Genomic DNA, 13,137 nt, shown 5'->3' with positions numbered 1-13,137 from the left:
GAAAGATAAGGGCTTGCCATTGTTTGATGTTCCCCCAAAAGGCATGTGCTGAAAACTTAATCCCCACTGCAATGGTGTTTTGAGGTAAGGCTTAATGAGAGGTGATTAGGTCTTGAGGGCTCTGCCTTCATCAATTGATTAATGTAATTATCACGGTGGGGGGAGTTCCTTATAAAAGGATGGATTTGGCCTACTTTCTTTCTCTCTCTTTCTCTCTCACTCTCTCACCTTCTGCCACAGGATGACATAGCAAGAAATGTTTTGTCAGATGCTGGCACCTTGATAATTAACTTTCCAGCCTCCAGAATTGTAAGACATATATATTTTTTTTCTTTTTGTAAATTACCCATTCTTAGGTATTTTGTTGTAGCAGCAGAAAATGAGCTAAGACAGAGCTCTTTCCAAATGATTGCATTCCAAAGGGATGGCTTCAAGGTCCTTAAGAAAGATATTCTTGGATTGTAAAACTGGCAAGAAAGTGAAAGAATATTTACATCTCAAAGGGGCAGAGAAAGAATTTATAATTGCAAGTTTTCTAAAGTAATGCTTTCAGAAAAGCGAGGTCAGGAGCTCACAGTCAGAAATAAATTCATGAAAGTTTAGCCCAGTGAAAAGCAATATTAAGGTCATCTTGGTAAGTTTCAATAATTATATTTTCACTGACCTTTTAAAAATATATTTATGTTTCTTTCTCCTTCCCCAAACTGTGAGCTTCTTCAGAATAAATGTTACATTAAATTACACAGCATAGTATTTTATAGTATTAATATTGTATTCCCTTCTCCCTATTAGCTTCTCAAACTGATGTTGGGCTGGCTTTATGATCCGTCCAAGAAAACATTAGCAATTTGAGAAAAGTCTTTGCGCATTGGCACTTTGTCTCTTACTGCTTTTTGGACCCTTGATATTACCAACCGGAGGAGCATGGGTTAGTCAATAAGTGGGAAAGAGAACTTCATGGGACAAAGGCAAAGTGTTCTAGCCTAGAAAAAATAGCCTAGACCTAGAAAAAGTCTAGATCAAATAGACTGCCAAATGCCAGATACATAGTGTGGCCATCCTAGAATAATCAGTCTCAGCTGAGTTACCAGCATAACACAGATACCAGAGAGACTGACACACAACAAAATAATGACTGTACCGCAGAACTGAAAGAAATAATGAATATTTTCTTGCTAAATCACTAAGTTTTGGGATTTTTGAAAGCACTAAAAACTAATTGATAGACTATCTCTAGCCACTACCATAATGCTTATAGTGAGTGTCTAAGTACTTTGCTGAATAAACAAGCAAGCTAATTACATAAATTTTGTATAATAAATTACAGCTGAAATTGGAGTGAGAGATCTGAATTAAGCTATACAGGAAAACACCTCATAATTTACATAAATCATTTCACATAGAACCAAAGCTATGTTAAGAAACTCATAAAAATACGATATTCTCATCTAAGTTTCTGGTAGGGTCAGATTCGATAAAATTTGACATAATTTTAGAAATATATATGTTTACCCAAATAATGTTATAGAGTTGTGTATTATATGTTAGCCTGACCATAAAGATAATTAGAATGAAGCATCATCATTCTCCTTTATAAGCCACTCTTCAGTGTAAGTTTATGCATTAATTTAGTATGGTCCTACATTTGTGTACTCTAAGAGAACCAAACAATTAAAAAAGCAGGCATACCCGAGCTGACACTACTGAGGCATATGCATGCATGTGCACACACCCACACACATAAACAAGGCTTATTATTTGTTACTCTAAAATCCATGCACACCCATGCTTAGTTCATGACCAATATATTCTCTCAATGTGGAAGTGTTTTTCTCTTACTCTCTGTCAAATATTTTATAAAAATAAATATTCATTATTAATGCAGGGTAGGTATTATCTATCCATCCCAATTCTATCCTAGATATTATTATCTATCCTAATATCATTAGCAATAACGTTATGCATCAGGAAGAAATTAACATTTTCAAAAAGTTAACAGTACCTATGTCTTCATAGTATTTATTACATTCAGAAATTTTAATTTACCTACCTTTCTCATCTATAGTTTCTAATCTGACACTGCTATCAGTAGAGGTATATCGTAAACAAAACAATTTTGCTATGAATTTAGAACATGTACACATAATATTACATATGTCTCTTATCTACATATAATTTTCAATAAAATGATTAGTTAAAATAATTAAATCATATTGCAAAGGACTCCCTTTCTCTTTTTCTTTCAAGACTAAAGGAAAATTCTATGCATGGTTTTATTGGGGTGCCAATTATACACCAGAAGTCCAACAGCTGCATCCTGAGTAAACTGCTAATATAGAAAGAGAGAGAAAACTGGTAGTTATTGAGCAGACACTGTTGAAGACACTGTTATCTTAATACTGAAAACAAAGGCAGAGGCTTACCAATGGATAAAGGATTAGATCTCAGACTATCTGAAAACTTCGTACTTCTGTGATAGGTTCTTCTAAATCTGCTGAAACTAAAATGAAATCAGGTTGAGAATATTTTACTGTATCTTTATAAAATTCAGATTCTAGTCGTCTAAATATATACACATATATATGAGAAAATATGTAGAACCACAGAAGCAAACTTTCTCAGTTTTATGTGTCTTTATTTCTCATACATTACTATGTATAAGTTCCTCAAATAGTAATGCCTAAATTTTCTTCTTCAAATAAAGCATTGTTAGAAATATGATATTTTAATTCCTTATTTTTTTAAACCATAAAGGCAAAATCACTACTTTTGCATGGTTGTGATATTTAGAAGTAGAGTTATTATCCAGTTACGATTTTAGGTGGCTTTACAGCAAAGCAGAGTTTATTTCACTTATAAAATAGGGAGAACAGGTACTATCAAAACATTTTATATCTTTTCAAGACATAAAAGCTCCATTCCATGAATAAAACTTTAGATTTTCTTCAAACATTAAAGTATTAGAGAATTTTTAGGATGGTATTTTTAAGGCTTAAGGAGACATGACATTTTTCTACAAAAATTGAGGTAAAAGTTACTACCAGTTACTAAATCGGAAATGGAAATACAAAGTTGTCCTCCTTATTCTACCAGCTCAGGAGAGAATCACATCAGTAAGCTATCTTACTTAAAATGGCAACAGACATAAAAAATCTATTCTGAAGGTAATAGCAGCATGATTACCAAGTAGGATTTAGGAATTGCTGTTAAAATATTACTCTGATATTCAAAATTTGGATTCGAAACAAATTTCACACGTATCATACATATTGTGCAATTTGAGCTGAACTTTGGTGTATTCTTCCCATAAGCACAGCTACTATTTTCTACCTTAATAGAGGACTTTTGTGATTAGTCACTTAACATAAATTGAAACTAGTAAATCTGTTTCTTTCAATCCTTTCTGAATTGCAAGGAACGTGTGTCTTAAGTTGGAGGACATCACTCAATGCTACATAGAACACTATTGTTGATTAATTAAATATTCAGTAATCTAAAAATATCTATATAATTTAGCAACTTTTGCTCTTGGAAATCTCACATTTTCCTTGAAAATTTTCCTATTAAATAAGGGAAGTAAAAAGGTTCTAGACTTTTTTCCCCCCACCGGGACAGAGTCTCGCCCTGTTGCCCAGGCTGGAGTGCAGTGGCATGATCTCAGCTCACTGCAACCTCCACCTCCTGGGTTCAAGCGATTCCCCTGCCTCAGCCTCCTGAGTAGCTGAGATTATAGGCACACGCCACTACACCCGGCTAATTTTTGTATTTTTAGTAGATACAGGGTTTCACCATGCTGGTCAGGCTGGTCTCAAATTCTTGACATCTTAATCCACCCTCCTGGGCCACCCAAAGTGCTGGGATTACAGGTGTGAGGCACTGCGCCCTGCCTAAAGGTTCTAGACTTTTTAAATAAGAAAACAGCCAGTCAACTAAACTAAATAAAACCCTAGACAAAATCAATCGGGTTTACAATTCATAAAAACATATAACCAAATATCAGTTTGATTGGGGGTGAAAAAAATAATAAACTTAGTCCTTACAACATCACTTGTATCTTTGCTAATTCTAATATAGTAATAGGGACACTGAAAAGGCTTTATTTTTCCTTTAATACTTCAAGATCTTCATAACGTCTGCCCCTTCTTGTATGTTCCCTGGAGCCTTCCACTTCTCACGCAATCTAGTTAAAGAGATAGGCTCTTGTGACAATAAGAATTTAAATGACATTTGTTGGTCCAAAGATAGGCACTTTATTGTACAAGCAAGAATAGCCATGTGCTGGATTCTGTGGATTTTTATTAAGGGCTTGCTTATTCACACCTGTCTTATTTTAACTTTAAACATTTAGGAGACAGAAATATCTTCAGGAACAGATATTGATCTCCATAGGCTGAGTTTATGCTCAGTCATAATGCATCAGTGCTCCAGTAAGTTTGTCCTAATATAATTGAAAACACAGTTCTCCATACATTTGAGTTTGCATTATATAAGGACTACTTGTTATTTTGTTTGTTTGTTTGTTTGTTTGTGTTCCATAAATAAAAAGGGATTGGAAGTACACAAGTCTTCATTCCTTTAGGTTTCTTTTTGCTGAATGTCAGTTGGTCTCCATGCCTCACAATATGGCCACAAACATATTCATCACACATACACACAACACTCAGAGTGCATTCTCAACAATCACACAGGGTGATGTTCACATTTGAATAATAACATGGGTTAAAGGGTTGGATTCACTTATGAGTTTACTCACTTGGAATTTTAGTACTGGAAGGGTCCATAGTAAATTTGAAACCCTGACCATTTTTTTTTTTTAAGTAAAAGCTACTCTCCTTTCTTTCATGCTATCTACATTTATCTCTTTTATGTTACAAATGTAATTGCAGATAGCATAAGCCATAAGACAATTCATGTAAAATTACATACATTTAAGACTACGTTAAAACAATAAAACAAAAAATGCAGGAAAGCAAGGTATAACAACCAATATTAGGTTACCTATATACATATTTTCAATCTTTTCTATACTTCACACTGGGTAAAAATTTTTTATTATGTTTTCTGTTAGCCAATATGAAGAGGGAAATAGATTTCACAAGTTTCATAAGACAACCAAACAGATACTCAGGAGAACAATTATTACAAGCATTGAGGCCAGGTCAATGTTTCATTGAAACATTTTCAACATGAGAACAGTATGTAATGTAACTAATTAATTTCCTCAAAATAATCCACCTAGTAAAAATGCCTGGGGGACTCATAAGGCTACTTCTTGTTATAACACAAATTACAAGTTTGTCTTGGAAAATCTGTACAGAATAAAGAATCTAATAATTAGAACCACACTTGCTGGTGAATGCCAGAGTGAAATCTTAGAGTGGTGGTTCCCTATACTTCTCAAGAGTATATTTATCAGGTTGAACATATATTAGAGACTGGTATTTTTCAACTTTTTTTTCATTATTGCCCATTTAAGGAGAGAATTTGATATTTTTCTAATTTTTTCCTAAATGTCCCTCCCATAAAGAAAATTTTAATAGCATAGATATACTGTATATCTCTTTAGGTGTTGCATGTGTATCTCTGCTTTATACATAAAAGAGTACTTTTGTTTGCCTCTCCATTCCCCAAAACCAATTTTTCATCTATTGTAGGCAATATCACATCCCACTGAGGAAGCATGTGCTAAGGAAACAGACTTTTCTCTTGCCAATATTAATTCTTCATGATATAATTTCCACACTTTATTAGCTCCACTCCCAGATCCATAGACCCAAAGAGTAAGAAGAAAGCAAAGTGACATGTATCTGTTACTACCACACATACAACAACTGGGTAAAACACAATTTAGTAAAAGGCCATGCAACAGCAGATCAATTAAGCACTACTTGTCCATGTACCCATTTCTCTTATAATCTATTTCAGGAGATTTTTGAATATATAAATAAATTACATATTCTTATCAACTACTTCTCAAAATGTGTTAGCAATGGTAAGTTCAATATTATACTAACAAATTACTGGTGTGCAGCTAGGTAATCTATATTGGAGTAAAATGCAGAGATCTCATGTATTACAATGAGGGGTTAGGCAGATATTATTTTCTTTATTTCTTTTTAATCCTTCTGAAAATTAAGAGTTTAACAATGGACCCATAGAGGAAAATCAGGGCCCCTGGCCAGTCTTTTGGATCTTGAATTGTAAAATATCTAAAACAAATTCCTTCTGAAGCCACTGATTTATAGGACAGTAAATATATCCTTTAATGGAAATGGTGGGGTGGTCTCCATTTTATCATCCCTATATTCCACACAAGTTTGTCTGTGGAATAAAGAATACACACACACAATGTGTATTTTTGAGCATTTCATTTTGCTGCTTAATTTTACATGTTAAACTTAAAAAGAAAAAGAAAATTGATTTTTTCAAAATTAATTTTTGTCTTAGACTCCAATCTCTAATGATTTTATATTTTGTTATTTAATTTTATGGGTTAAATGTAACCTTGATAAAGTCAACTTCAGGGTCTCTGCCTATTCTTCATGAAAGGCATGGTATATATGGCCATTTTGTTCATCTAAATTCTCCCATGGGCTTTGAATATGTGAAGTGTTCCAGGAACTGACTCAAGAGGAAGAATTTGAAGTAAGTAAACTTGTACGCATAATAACATTAGAAAAATTATTAGTTGTCTGGGTAACTATATTTTAAACAACAGGGTAGAGAAAAGGAGAGTTAGAGGAAGAAAACGTTTCAACTAGATTTAAAGATGGAGAAACGTATGCACTGTGTGATTTAATATGCAAAGATCTCTGGTAGCTTAGTGGTCAAAATAAATTTGGAGCTGTTATGACATTTTAAACTGCTTATAATAATTTAATGTAAACCATCTTCATTTATCCAACTTAATAAAGTCTGCTGGATATTCAAAACTACTCACTGAAAAATAAGTTATAGTGGATTTTTTTTTAATTCCTTCATTTTAAGTCAAAATCAACAAAGAAAAAGGTAAATGGCCTGAGTTTCAAAACGAATGAGATGATCCATAAGCTGAAATAATTTTATCAAAATCAATGCTTAATGTCGGGGATAGGCAAGTCAACTTCAGCTTGATGTTCTCTCTCAAAAGTCTTGGATAAGAAGTTTGCATTTGCTTTAAAAGTATATCCTATGTAGTAAAGTGATATACAGGTTAACATATGTAATGAGTATATTTACAGTGCCATACATTTGCAAAACACAGCCATTAACAATTCTTATTGGTGCTAACTCTAAAAGCTCAATTATGTTCACATTTCTTTGTCTGGTCTTTTATTCCAAATCACCATCAACTTTACTGGTTTGTTATAACCATTTTTAGCTTATAATTTTCTAAAATGTAAAATAGATTGCATTAACTACTTTGCGGAAAAGCATTTTAGAGCTTTTCATTGAGTTTGTAATAAAAGCTAAAGTCACCATGGCCCTGCGTGTTAGGACACTGCCTATCTTTTCAACTCCATCTCGCATGCATCTTCTCATGCTTACAATGCTCTAACCACAGTGTTGCTCAAGCTTACCATGCTCATTTCTACTCCATAACTTTTGCAGTTTTTGCCTCGAACAATGTACTTCCTCAAGAACTTAGTAGTTGGTTCCTTTTCATCTTTTAGAATCCTGCCCAAATCTAAATACTATCTAAAATACTTTCTACTCATCAGTTACTCTCTATATTGTATAATCCTTTTAATTTCACTTTTCTTATATTGTATGTTTTGTGCCTTTCTATATATGTTTATAGCCTCTCACCTCCTTTAGAGGTACCCAAGTCTTGACTGTCTTATGCATCATTGTAACCTATGACATAGGGAATTCCTTGGCACCTAAAGATTATTAATAAATATGTAGTAATTAATTATTCAGTTAATAAGTATTATCTAATATATTGATAATATGAACAGCCAAATAATATGTAAAAATGTTTTTTATTTTGGTTTGCTTGTGTCAAACTAAATAATAGTTTTTGAATAAAATAAATCTAAATTTAATAATATGATTTTTTCTATATACCTGTTTCTGATTGTTTAAAAAGGTAAAAGTACCTGATGGCCTCTAGAATTTACAATACAGTTGCTTGTAATATGTATAGCCAAGGAAATATGATTTTTCTCATAGCTCTTACTCTAACAAAAGTGTTAATATTTAGCATCTTATTTTTCATCCAAGACTTCCACTTTTTTTTTTTTTTTTCATTTGGAAGCAATGCTATACTTGTTTAAGGATTTAAGCCACCTTACCTCAGATTCCAATCGTATCTTTTAAACATTTAATTAATTCATTAATTTTTTGGGACAGAGTCTCACTCTGTCACCCAGGCTAGGGTGCAGCGATGCAGCAAAGGCTTACTGAAGCTTCAACCTCCTGAGCTCAAGAGATCCTTCCTCCTCAGCTTCCTGAGTAGCTGGGACCACAATGTGTTGACCATACCCAACTAATTTTTTTATTTTTTGTATTGACCGGGTCTCACCATGTTCCTCAGGCTGGTCTCAAACTCCTAGGCTCAAGTGATCCTCCCTCCTTGGCCTCTCAAAGTGAGATTACATGCCTGGGATTACAGGCATGAGCCACTGCACTTGGCCCTCAATCATGTGTGTGTGCTTTTCCAAAGTTAAGATTCAGTTCTCTTAGGTTGAACCGGTTGTGAGGAGCAAAGTATGATTTCCTTGGTTTGCCCTCCAGACTTTTCAAACCCAGAGATCACAGATTGAAACAACTGAAATTAAACAGCTGAAGAAGCTTTCTCTACACTACCATTCTTCCATTTAAGTTATGATTTAAGAGATTTTCCCCCAAAGACAGAGGAATCTAGATGAATTTTTCAAATCCAAAGAGCTCATATAACACGTATTTCACACATGCAGAGAATCATTTGTGCTATTTTAGCTAAATTTAGAATGTTGGGAATATTGACATGGATCTTACCAGATAAAAGTATAAATGCAGTGAATACTCTGGTGTATCAGTCAAAGTAATGAAAATCAGTCTGAGACAAGTTACTAATCTCTCCATATGTGATATGAGGGTCAGAAAGCTCATGTTTTATGGCTGAATTGATATGTTTGGCCAATATAAATGTCTCTCAGTAAATGTCTCACATATTTTTCAAGGACCAGTAGGTTTGACACCTTGAGCAAATGTAAGATGAAGTATAACATGTTGAAATGATATCAACTTAATCTCATCCTATCAGCACACAATCCATCACCCAGTAGACTATGAGCCCGAATAAAATATTTTTTTAAAAAAAATCTATATCTCACAAGCAAGCTGTCTCAACTTATAGCTATATATCAAAGTCTAACAAATATAGTTTTCTACTAACTTGATAAATACTGAGAAAAGCAAGAATAATTACTTTATAACACTAAAATTAAACTCTAAGAACGTTTACTTATTTTATATTACATGGAAAATTAGGTGCAGATGTCAAGTATGTGTATTTTTTTAAATTTATTTTTAGTTCAAAAATTATAATTGTATATACTTGCTGAGTACAGTGTGATGTTTTGATCTCTGTATGCTTCACAGAATGATTCAATCAAGCAAATTCACATATTTGCTTACCAATTTATTTATTTTTTTGTGGTGAGAATGCTAAAAATCTATTTTTTAACAATATAAAATATACAACAGTATTATTAACTGTGGTCACTATGCAGTGCAATATATGTGTGTTTTAAAATAGTCTTGGTTTCATAAGAACTGAAAAAATAGACTCTTATAGCAGCATAATGATGTTTTGTATATGCCTGTATTCACTAATAAACGAAAAGTTAAATGATGTTTTTATACAAATTTCTAAATAATGAAAGTTTCAGTATGCCATTAATAAACCTGATTAAATTAGGTTGCACATCTAGGTAGTCAAGGCTGTTATGACTTTGAGAACATGGAATTTTCATGTTAAATTTTCTGAAAGTCTAAATTCTCTGGAACTACTAAATGACAATTATCTGCAAAACGTAAGCCATAATTATACTCAATAATCATTATGAAATAATTATCTCACATTTTTTAATCTCAAATTGTCACCATGGATTACATTTAGTTTCTTAACCCACTGACCCTGCTAACAAGAGCCATTTTTATTTTTATTATAGGTACCTTTTATATTTAATAGATGTTGCTATAGTTTATCTGCAAATGTATTAAAAGTGCTTAGATATCAAATTTAACATAGCTATCTTTATGTTCATTGTCACTTGGATCAAGAAAAACAGCAAGGGTATTGCTTAGATTTTTAAAACAGGAGATTTTGAAAGAATCTAAACATATTTTCACACACTGTTTCTGTTTTGTTTGCTTTCATAATTACCAGGAGTTATATTTTAGTTGAAATATTATAAAGAAATAAAGAAAGTAGCTTGCAAGCCAAATGTTTCCACAGAGAATAGAAATTCAATTATTTTTTGAAAAAGAAAACTATCATGAACATACTAACCAATTTACAGGCATAAACAACTGAAAAAGTGAGCTTAAAGTGGACACGGGGACTATCAGGACATAGCACTGAGTTACATGTTATTTGCTCTTTTCTCAAAAGAGAAAAACACAGTATTTTTAAAAGATTGGAGTTAAAGATTTTCTGTTACTTTAACAGCACAGCAGGAAATGCTGTAAGAAATCTGAGGTTACAATTGATCCTACACCACATATAGGGGATATCGGAGTGGTTTTCCTACCAGGTATACTACAAGTCAGCCACAGATTCTCTTTCAATATGCCTGGGCATAACTTCACTGCCTCCTGCGCAATACACGAAAATATGACCGAATTAGTTTGAATGTGCTGAAATAATTTTAGGTGAATTATTAGCCCTTTTTTCTTGTATCTGTGGTCGGAAATATGAAGGTTGTAGATTTTGCAATGAATTAGCTTTTTCTGTTTGTCTCAACTGAGTCTTGCTTTATAACAGAAATCAGAATCATCCACAATGTTTATGCCCCCTGACACATTCTAACCATTCTACCCAAGAATATTACGTATGTTGGTATATGAAGAGAGGAAGAGGAATATAAATGATATATGTGAAGAGAATAAGAAAAAAAGAAAGAAAAGCGAGAAGTTGAATGTTAGAAATAAAAATCCAAAGGAGGCTCTAAAGGTATGTCCTTCATCTCAATAATAAAGAATTAGTATTAAAATAATTAAATGAAAATTTAGTATACTCTCAATTGATTCGGAAACCAATGCATTGATTTTACTTCTCTCTATAATGTGTTTATATATTAACTAATCATTTGATTATTTCTTTCATTCATATCTACTCAATAATTAGCAATAAAATTCCTAAGATTTGCATTTGGTAATTTTACAGGATAAAGAAGTAACTTTGGAATGATGAAGAATTAGAAAAACGAGCAAAAGATGAGAATGTAATTAGAAACAATCTGCAGTCTGAAAGAGAATAATCAACATAGTGTTCTGAAAAGTTAGAGTTGCCAAAGTCAAAGAGAAGTTTAAAGAGTTGTAAAGTTTTATCCTAGACTAAAAATGTACTAAAAATTATTCACAATTTTACTTCAATTACCAGAATTATTCCTAAAGCAGAAATGATCCTAATATCCTGGAAACTTACAGCAAATCAAAACCTGTTGACTGAAAAAACATGCCATTATCAATTCTATGGAAAACAGGGCATGACATCAAAACTGACTCTTAGAGAACAAACTGTGGCCAGATTTTATAAGCTCTAATATTATATTGCTCACTTGGCGTTAGCAGTGTCACTTGGGGGTGGAAGCTCCTGACACCTGATAAGTGATCTTGCATGCTCTCTTACCCAGCTGTGATGAATCCTGAAACCTTGTACTGCAATGCCAGCAGCTTCTATCACCCATAGTGATGACAATGAATTGACCTTCCCTTTAGGTCTACACTGAACTTGTGGAATGAAGAGGTAATGAACCTTCATTGTTTTAAGCCATTGAGAATTTGGGATTGTTTGTTACAACAAGGAATTTTAATTTATTCTAATACAACTATGGATAGTTTATCTGGTAATTTTTATTCTTAAATTTATTGAGTGATTAGCTTAGTTTTGCACAGAAACTTCAAAGATAGAGCTGAAGATATGTAAATAAATAATTGTATTATGGTTATTAAAGTAAGAGATATTAGAACACATTCTCAACATTCACAAAATTTGTAGTCTAGTGAGTGCCGGATTGCAATGAGAAGCACAAGTCAGATGAGAGAGAGTACAAAAAAAGTAATTATACTGGGAAGAAAATTTTATAAGGAACTTACCATTTTAACTGGGACTTGAAGGACAAGGATACCAATACTAATAAATCCTAAGAGACTTTATTGTTATATAAATATAAAATATGAGCTCATGGTTCCCTTTCAACTACTTAAATTGTGATTTTTTTTGTATATATAACTTCATAAATTATGTTTGAAATTGCTGTTTTTGCACTTTGAATAGTACTTAATAAAAACAAAAGTAGTACAGAAATTGCAGAATATATATTATGTTGCATTTGCCATTTATATGTATCAAAGAAGATAGTGACTCATATGTACATCAAGAGAAACACATTTCAAAACTTTAATATAATTCATTTTTTTTCAGTTTGTTCACCTCTAAGATTCCTAAGGAAAACAATTTTTCCATTGCTGTGTGACTTTTTAAAATACTAGGGATTACTCAAAATATTGATTACTGAATAGCAGGGCAGATATATTGCAAAGTATTAAGTGATGTTTAGGAAAAGATTAGTTTGTGATTTAGCATTCAAAGGTAATGTGGCATCAATATAATACACAGATCTTGAGATATTTCCATATGGAATTTGGTGATTCTGAATAGTTTGAGTAGGACTGAGTAATGATAAATTAATCTAATTTTAATTGATATTCATTTAAATATAATATGTTGGAGATCAGGTAAGTTTGTGCATGAGAGTGAATAGGGGTTTTGCATTTTTGACTTAGTCAAAGTGGCATCTCGTCATGAAACAATATAAGTAACATTTATTTACTTTCACATTCAATACCGTAAAGCTTGACCTTTTATTGCTTATAATCATATCAGCTAGGAATGCAGCTGCCTCCAATAAAACTCACCATCATGTCTTTCAGTGGTTTTAAACA

This window comes from Colobus angolensis, unplaced genomic scaffold, assembly GCF_000951035.1.
Source record: "Colobus angolensis palliatus isolate OR3802 unplaced genomic scaffold, Cang.pa_1.0 Scaffold435, whole genome shotgun sequence".
Classification (NCBI taxonomy): Eukaryota; Metazoa; Chordata; class Mammalia; order Primates; family Cercopithecidae; genus Colobus; species Colobus angolensis.
Note: the sequence above shows the minus strand (reverse complement) of the source record.